This window comes from Bubalus kerabau, chromosome 1 (genome assembly GCF_029407905.1).
Source record: "Bubalus kerabau isolate K-KA32 ecotype Philippines breed swamp buffalo chromosome 1, PCC_UOA_SB_1v2, whole genome shotgun sequence".
NCBI classification, from domain to species: Eukaryota; Metazoa; Chordata; class Mammalia; order Artiodactyla; family Bovidae; genus Bubalus; species Bubalus kerabau.
In genome coordinates this window covers 45,802,685-45,812,002 of record NC_073624.1, presented here as the reverse complement: position 1 = coordinate 45,812,002, position 9,318 = coordinate 45,802,685, and the positions used below count along the sequence as shown (strand labels likewise).

The 9,318-nt window shown below is 45.2% G+C and overlaps 1 non-coding gene across 1 annotated transcript; it reads left to right on the top strand.

Moving 5' to 3' along the window:
- The first annotated feature begins 4,586 nt into the window (after positions 1 to 4,586).
- Positions 4,587 to 4,720, top strand: LOC129642438 (U4 spliceosomal RNA). The gene has a single exon (XR_008709712.1). It is a non-coding gene; the product is annotated as a U4 spliceosomal RNA (small nuclear RNA).
- Positions 4,721 to 9,318: the final 4,598 nt, after the last annotated feature.

Below are 9,318 nucleotides of genomic sequence, written 5' to 3'. Positions count from 1 at the left end.
CCAGAAGAAATACCCAAAGCTTGTGTCCAATTCCTTCTTCCTTCCTTATCCCTATCCCCTGGACACATCCCAATTCCTGCAACACTACTCTGTGGAGGGTACTTTAATCATAGGTGGGGAAGAAATCTGGAGGTGGGAACTGCATCACCTGGAAACATGGAGTCAAGGGGGCTTTTCAAAGCTCCTCCAGCCCAGAGGCTCCACATCCTTTGGGTGCAGTAGGTGTAGTTTGACTGCAGGAGGCTGCCAGGATCTGGTGGTTGTGGGCCGGTGCATAGGGGAACTGGCTTACCAGGTCCATGGGGCAGGGCTCATTAGCTGGCACATCCTCCCCAGCTCCCTCAGCCCCAAGACAGTCCATCCAAGGGACCCAAGCCTGCCCAGGCTTCAGGGATATGGCAGCGTCCCAGATCACTAAGGCCTAAAGGGAATAGAGTCAGCATTCTCTTTTTGTAATTTGCATTTTGTAATGGTGTAGAGGTGACTTCGGAGAAGGCAATGGCAACCCATTCCAGTACTCTTGCCTGGAAAATCCCAGGAACAGAGGAGCCTGGTGGGCTGAAGTCCATGGGGTCGCTAAGAGTCAGACACGACTGACACGACTTAGCAGCAGCAGCAGCAGCAGAGGTGACTTACAATGTTGTAGAGTTTATTTGTTTCAGGTGTACAGCAACATGATTCACTCATGCATAGTGATGCATAAATGCTCTAGTGATGCATAGTACGTGTTCTTTTTTGGGTTCTCTTCCCATATAGTTTATTATGCAGTGTTGATTCGGGGTACTCATCCTATAGTGGGTTCTTGTTGATTATTTTACAAAGAGTCGTGTGTGTATGTCCGTGTCCACCTTCTCATTTCCTTTGCCCATCACCTTTCCCTTTTGGTAACCATAAGGTGCTTTGCTATGTTATGCTGTTTCTTTTTGGGAAAGAAGTTCATTTGTATCCATTTTTAGAATCCACCTCCAAGAAACATCATATGATACTTGTCTTCCTTTGTCTTACTTCACTTAGTATGATCATCTCTACTTCCTTCCTTGTTGCTGGACATGGCATGATGTCCCCCTTTTTACGGCTGAGCTGTAACTGCTCTGTGTGCGTGTATGCATCTTGTTTACCCAGTCATCTGTGCTTACCCACTCAGGCTTCATCCCTGTATTGGCTATTGTTCATAGTGCTGCCATGAACATTGGGTGCCTCTGTCTTTTAAAGTTATGGTTTTCTCTGGATCTGTGCCCAGGACTGGGATTGCTGGGTCCTACGGTACTTCACTCTTTAGTGTTTAATGACCCTTTGTCCTGTTCTCCTTCGTGGATTTAGCGACTTTCATTCCAATCAACAGGGAGGAGGATTCTTTTCCCTCCATTCCCTTTCCAGCATTTATTGTCATAGATTTTCTATGCTGACCATGCTGACGTGTGTGAGATGACGCCACTTCTGATTCGCAGTTCTCTAGTACTTACAGATACTGAGCATCTTTTCATGTGCTTCATGGCCATCTCTATGATTTCTTTGGAGAAAGGTCCATTTAAATCTTGTGCCCTTATTTGACTGGGTTGTTTCTTTGATATTGAGGTGCATAAGCAGTTTGTATGTTTTGGTGAGAAATTCCTCGTGGGTGTCTCCGTTTGCACATATTACTTTCATTATGGGGTCTTTTTGTTGTGTTTATGGTTTCCTCTGCTGTGCCAGTACTTTTAAGGGGAGTTAGGTCCCATTTATTTTTATTTTTTTCATTTATTTATTTTTTATTTTTCATGGTTCTAAGTGGTAGATCAAAGAAAAACTTGCTGCATTTTATGTCAAAGTGTGTTCTGCTTTTTCCCTTAAGAGTTTCATATTATCTGTCCTTTTATTTAGGTCCTTAATCTATTTGGAGTTTTTGCTGTTAGGGAGTATTCTAATTTCATTCTCATGACCATTTCTTAAAAAACCTGCACACTGTTCTTCATAGTGACTGCTACAAATCTACCTTTTCACTAAGTGTGGGAGGGTTCTCTTTTTTCCACACTTTCTCCAGCATTTATTGTTTGTCAACTTTTGGACAATGGCCATTGTTAACCATGTGAGGAAATACCTCATTGTAGTTTTGATTTGCATGTCTCTAATATTTAGTGATGTGGACATCTTTTCATGTGATTCTTTTAAAGGGTGTGAGTTAAACTTACCTCTTGAAATTGACCACTTGAATGCCTGCATTGTTTTGAGTTTTTTTTTTTTCCAGTGACACCTAGGACATTTCTTGAAGGCAGATATTTTTTACCTTCAGCCCCTTGATCCTTGTGCATATTAAATACCCATGAGTACTGCTTTTCATGGTGTTGTTAAATTAGACGGCCACAAGGGAGCAGCAGTTCTTCATGTCCCACTCTTCTTTTTTTCCCTGTAATTTCCTTGTTATTTTTATGTTGGAATATTGTTAGTTTCTGATGTGTTTGTTTCAGTTGTACAGATACATGTTTCAGTTATGCATAGATGTTTATTCTCTTTGGGTTCATTTTCACATATAGGTGATTACAGTGTGCTCATCAACTTTCCTATGCTCTTCAGTAGTTACTTTTTAATCATCTATTTGGTATATATTACTGTGTATGTGTTAATTCCAAACTCTTAATTTCTCCCACTTGTTTCTGAAGGATGGAGGCTCTGCAGAGGGCAACAGGCACTCCAGGTTCATTGTGGAGGTACACTGCCTGCTACATGCTCCCAGCTCCCTCAGCCCCAGGACACTCCAGCCTTGGTACCGAAGCCAGTCAGGCTCCAGGGATGTGACATCAGCTCAGGTAACTACGGCCTGAGGGGGATAGAATCAACATTTCTTTTTCCATATTTTTCTGTTTTTACCCTATAATTTGAACAGGAGTGAATTACAATCTTGTGGGGTTTTCTACTTTTTTTTTCTTTTCGATCTACTGCATCTTGATTTTCTTGGTGACCAGGAGTTTCTTTTCTAAATCTGTGAGGCTGTGTCTCTTTGCGAAAGAACTTCATTTGTATCCATTTTTAGGTTACACCTACTGAAATCACATGATACTTGTCTCCCTTACTTCACTGGGAATGATCATCCCTACTTTATTTCCTGTGGCTGGACTTGGCATTATTTCCTACTTCCTTATCACTGAGAAATATTGCATTGTGTACCTGTGCCCCATCCTCTGTTTCCATTCGTCTGTAATTTCTACATTTAGCTTCCTTCCCAGACTTGACTATTGTACCTTTTTGGGCTGAGATCGCAGGGGTTTCTTTGTCTTTTAAATGTTTAAAATTTTTTCTCTGGGTTTATTCCCAGCTGTGGGACTGCTGGATCCTAAGGTACTTGTGTTGCAGTGAAAAGGGATAAAAAAGAGAGAAATGAGTTTTTCTCTTTCCCCTTCCTGAGAACAAAGAAGATAAAGAAAACAATGAGCAGACCTGAATATTCCTTTTTTTTTTTTATTTTTTTTTTATTTTAAGCCATTCCTGGCTCTGCATGTCTGTAACTAAGTTTGCTTTCTTGCCCTCTAACTGCAGGAGCTGCACCTTGCACGCATTTAAAGTCTCCTCTATACTGGAAACAATTAAATCATTCTATGGATAATCAGTCTAATAACACTAGAAAACTAGGCTGGGTGCCTTATGGACAATGCCGGTATATAGTTTCTCTAAAAAATAAGAATTGGTATGGAACAAACTAAGTCAGATGACTTAGGTATATATTGGGCTATACATCTGGTCCCATCACTTCATGGCAAATGGATGGGGAAACAGTGGAAACAGTGGCAGACTTTATTTTGGGGGGCTCCAAAATCACTGCACATGGTGACCGCAGCTGTGAAATTAAAAGACGCTTGCTCCTTGGAAGGAAAGTTATGACAAACCTGCTGCTGCTGCTGCGTTGCTTCAGTCGTGTCCGACCCTGTGCAACCTCATAGACGGCAGCCCACCAGGCTCCCCCGTCCCTGGGATTCTCCAGGCAAGAACATTGGAGTGGGTTGCCATTTCCTTCCCCAATGCATGAAAGTGAAAGTGAAGTCGCTCAGTCATGTCGGACTCCCAGCGACCCCATGGACTGCAGCCCACCAGGCTCTTCCATCCATGGGATTTTCCAGGCAAGAGTACTGGAGTGGGTTGCCATTTCTCCCGTAACTGGGTATAATCTTGTTTCAAAATATAAATTTGAGGAATAAATGAGGTAAAGAATATGATATGCTTAGCACATGCCTGGCCAGTGGTAACTTGCCAATAATGTTACCTGTTGTAATTCTAGCCCATATTCATCAAAGCTTTGTTTTCTAATAAGAAATAGAAACTATTTGATTAAAAAATAAAATTTGAATTCTATTGTAATAGATTTTTATGTAAGAATGTAACAAATCTCATTTAATTCTTTCTGTTTCCTTTTCATTCATGCAGTAATAGAGGGTTTATTATGCACAATGTACTGAAGTGGGTTGATACTCTAATTTTATTTGATTGATATAAATTCTTAATACATGCTCATTGTGGAGAATTTGACAATAACGATGTATGTATATAAAGAATAACATTAAATATTTGGAATCATACTATATAGAGATAACTGTTGGTAACAACAAAATTGTTTTCCTAGCTTTGCGCAGTGGCAGTATCGTAGCCAATGAGGTTTATCCGAGGCGCGATTATTGCTAATTGAAAACTTTTCCCCAAATTGTTTTCCTATAGCCTTTTTTCCTTTAAAAGATAATATATATTCAGTTTGTATCCTGCTTATTTACTCAAGGTTATATTGCTGCTGCTGCTGTTGCTAAGTCACTTCAGTCGTGTCCGACTCTGTGCGACCCCAGAGACGGCAGCCCACCAGACTCCCCCGTCCCTGGGATTCTCCAGGCAAGAACACTGGAGTGGGTTGCCATTTCCTTCTCCAATGCATGAAAGTGAAAAAATAAAGTGAAGTCGCTCAGTTGTATCCAACTCCTAGTGAGCCCATGGACGGCAGCCTACCAGGCTCCTCCATCCATGGGATTTTCCAGGCAAGAGTACTGGAGTGGGGTGCCATTGCCTTCTCCGTATGACAAACCTAGACAGCATATTAAAAAGCAGAGACATTACTTTGCCAACAAAGGTCTGTCTAGTCAAAGCTATGGTTTTTCCAGTAGTCATGTATGAATGTGAGAGTTGGACTATAAAGAAAGCTGAGTGCCAAAGAAATGATGCTTTTGAACTGTGGTGTTGAAGAAGACTTTTGAGAGTCTCTTGGACTGCAAGGAGATCCAACCAGTCCATCTTAAAGGAAATCAGTTATGAATATTTATTGGAAGGACTGATGTTGAAGCTGAAACTCCAATACTTTGGCCACCTGATGTGAAGAACTGACTCATTTGAAAAGACCCTGATTCTGGGAAAGACTGAAGGCAAGAGGAGACAGGGATGACAGAGGATGAGATAGTTGGATGGCATCACCAACTCAATGGACATGAGTTTGAGTAAACTCCGGGAGTTGGCAATGGACAGGGAGGCCTAACCTCTCAGTCCCACGTGACTGACTAACTGAACTGAACTGAACTGACGTTGGATGGCCGCCAGAGGGCACTCTTGACCTGCTGACTGTCCAAGCAGTACACCAGGTAGTCACTGGGACTCCAGGACATTCAGATAAGTTTCCATACAGACTCCTTGCTTCTAATAGCACCGACCCTACCCCCAAGATTTTGCACAAACGAATAGGGACAACGTAGGGTATTTGTGGCCCAACCACTCAGAAAAAATGAGCAGAAAGCAGCCCTGCTAGCAGCAGCATTGAGGAGCTTAGATCCAGTGAAACAGACTGTTCCCTTGTGGAAAGGGGAAACTAAGAAGAGACCACCACTATGCTACGACCAGTGCACCCATTGCAAAGAGACTGGACACTGGAGGAATGAGCACCCCCATTGCACAGGGACATCTAAAGGGTCGAAGAAGTTCAGTCAACCCAACAAAGAAAGGTACCGCCTGAGATGGCTGTCCAAAACCTTATCCACCTGGCTGGAGCAGTATCAGACTAGGGAAGACCGGACTTCCTGATCCTGGGTGTCTGGGAGTCCAAGGTCACGATGAAAGTAGGGGGGCCAATCAATGAATTTTATGGTGGATATCAGAGCTGAGCACTCCGTGGTAACCACACCTGTGGCTCCCCTCACAGGCCAAATAGCAACTATTGTTGGGGCCATAGGGGACTTGACAGCCCTCTCATTTTGCAAGGCCGGTTTGTGTCAGCGAGGGGGCCATCTGATGACTCATGAATTTCTGTACTTACCAGAATACCCCATTCCCCTGCTGGGTAGAGACTTACTGACAAAACTGGGGGCACAAATCACCTTTACCCCCCAGAAAGCCTGCGAGCCTCACCTTGGGGAGCCAATTGGCTCTGATGATGGCCGTGACCATGCCCAGGGAAGATGAATGGCATTTCTATTCCTCAGGGAAGGAACAAATAAATCCCCCCAGACTGCTAAAAGAATTCCCTGATGTTTGGGCAGAGAAGGGGCCCCCAGGTTTGGCCAAAAACCATGCCCTCATTGTGGAGAACCTGAGGCCAGGAGCCACTCCTGTTAGATAAAAACAATATCCATTACCATGGGAGGCATGCCTGGGAATTTGGGACTACATCCAGCGCCTACAAGATGCCGAGATCCTAATCGAATGTCAGTCTCCCTGGAACACTCCGTTCTTACCTGTCAAAAAGTCTGGAGGGAATGACTGCAGCCCCATCCAGGACCTCCACACAGTCAACAGTGCAGTGATCACCATCCATCCGGTGGTCCCTACTCTCTCCTGAGTCTCTTACCCAGGTAAGCTGGTTCACCTGCTTCGATCTCAAGGACGCATTCTTCTGCCTCTGGCTGTCACCAGCCAACCAGCCATTGTTTGCCTTTGAATGGGAAGACCCACACTGGGAGAAAGACACAGCTTACTTGGACTCCAGTGCCACAAGGCTTCAAAAACTCACCTACCCTGTTTGGTGAAGCCCTAAGTGTGGACCTTGCTGCCTTTCCTGGAGAAACTTTAAACTGCACCCTACTCCAGTTCATGGATGGCCTGTTGCTAGCCAGCCTCACCCAAGGGGACTGCAGGAGAGGCACCAAAGCCCTGTTGGCTCCACTCTCCACCACAGGGTACAAGGTGTCATGGAAAAAGGCTCAGCTCTGCAGACAGGAGGTCAAATACCTGGGGTCTGTCATCACAAAAGGGCATCAGGTGCTTGGACATGAGAGGAAGCAAGCCATCTGTTCAATACCTCGGCTGAACACTAAGAAATAAGTCCGTGAGTTCCTTGGGGCTGCTGGATTCTGCCGAATCTGGATACTGGGTTTCTCTGAAATTGCCAAGCCTTTGTTTAAAGCCACAGCAGGATCTGGTAAGGACCCCCTGGAGTGGGGGCCTAAACAGAAAAAGGCCTTCGAGGAGATAAAGAGACTCTTGACCAGTGCTCCAGCATTAGGGCTGCCAGATGTGACACGGGACTTTGACCTCTTTGTACATGAGAAAAATCACACTGCCCTGGAGGTCCTCACACAGGCAGTTGGGCTGTGGCAGCCCAGCTGCATATCTGTCCAAACGACTGGATCCAGTGGCTGTGGGTTGGCCGCCATGCCTCCAGGCATGAGCTGCAACTGTGGTTTTGGTCAGAGAAGCAGATCAGCTTACTCTAGGACAAAATATAAATGTAAACGCTCCCCATGCTGCTACTGCCCTGAAGAACAGCCGGGGGCATAAGTGGTTGACGAACTCCAGGATGGCTCACTATCAAGGACTGCTTTGCGAAAACCCATGGGTCCAACTCGAGACTATGTGGACGCTGAGCCCCACCACCTTTTTACCTATGGAATCAGAAACCCCTGGTCATAACTGTGAGGAGGTCATAGATGAGATTTACTTGAGCAGGCTGGACCTGACAGACATTCCCCTCCAGAACCTGGAACTGGAACTGTTCACTGATGGAAGCAGTTTCATCCAAGATGGGCAGCACAAAGCAGGCTATGCCATAACAACTGACGAGAGAGTGAAGGCTGAGGCCTTGCCACAGGGTGGTCAGCACAACGGGCTGAGCTACGGGCACTTGCCCAGGTGCTAAGGCACGCCGGAGGGAAACAAGTCAACATCTATACTGGTTCAAAGTATGCCTTTGCTACTTTACATGTACATGAAGCCATTTATAAGAAAGGGGACTATCGACAGCAGGGGGAAAGGAGATTAAAAACAAAAAGGAAATCCTTCAGCTGTTCGAAGCAGTCTGGAAGCCTTTCCAAGTGGCAGTCATCCATTTTAAAGGCCATCAGCGAGGAACTGATCCGATCAGCAGAAGAAATCGGTTGGCTGACCAGGAAGCCAAGGAGGCGGTGACCCAACTGAGCCCCACAGTGGGCCCTGAGTCAATCTTTAAGGTCCACTTGAAGCCAGAATTGCCTCTGTCCCCGAGATACACCAAGGAAGAAGATTAATGGACTCTAAATGAGAGAAGAATAAAAGAAAAAGAGGGCTGGAGGAAGCTCCCAGACCAAAGACTCTTTGTTCCCAGCAATATAGCAGTCCAGCTGGTAAAACAACATCATGAGACAACTCATTTAGGAAAAACTGTGCTGGAGAGTATACTGAACTGCTACTATTTCATTCCTAAGCTCCCAACCCTGTGTGCCCAGATCATTGCGAGATGTGTGATTTGTGCACAAAACAATGCCAGCGAAGGACCAAGACCCAACCCAGGGGTGCAGACCGTTGGGACACTGTCCTTTGAAGATCAAAAGTGGACTTTACTGAAGTCAAGCCCTATAGGGGCTGTAAGTATTTACTTGTGGTAGTCTGCACCTACTCAGAATGGGCTGAAGTCTACCCCACTTGCACTGAATGGGCACAAGAAGTGGCCAAGGCCTTACAAGAGACATAATCCTGAGACATGCGCTGCCTCTCTCCATAGGGTCTGACAATGCGCCAGCTTTTGTGTCTGAGATAATCCAAACTTTATCCAGGACAAATGGGAATCAAATGGAAGCTTCACACTGCTTATAGGCCACAGAGCTCAGGGAAAGTTGAATACATGAATTGGACCCTCAAGACTACATTAGATAAACTCTGTCAGGAGACCCAGTTATCTTGGGTCGACATGTACCCCTTTTCTTTACTCTGAGCCCGATGCACCCCGAGGTCCTCAGGCTGTTCTCCCTTTGAGATCTTATGTGGGAGGATGCCCCCAGTGATAGGAAAACTCAAGGGAAACCCCCAAAAACTAGGTGGCCTGGAGATGTCCCAACACCTCCAGGCCCTGGGAAAAGTCTTCCACCACATCGCCTGAAAAACCTTAGAAAGGACACCCATTCCTTTGGGCAA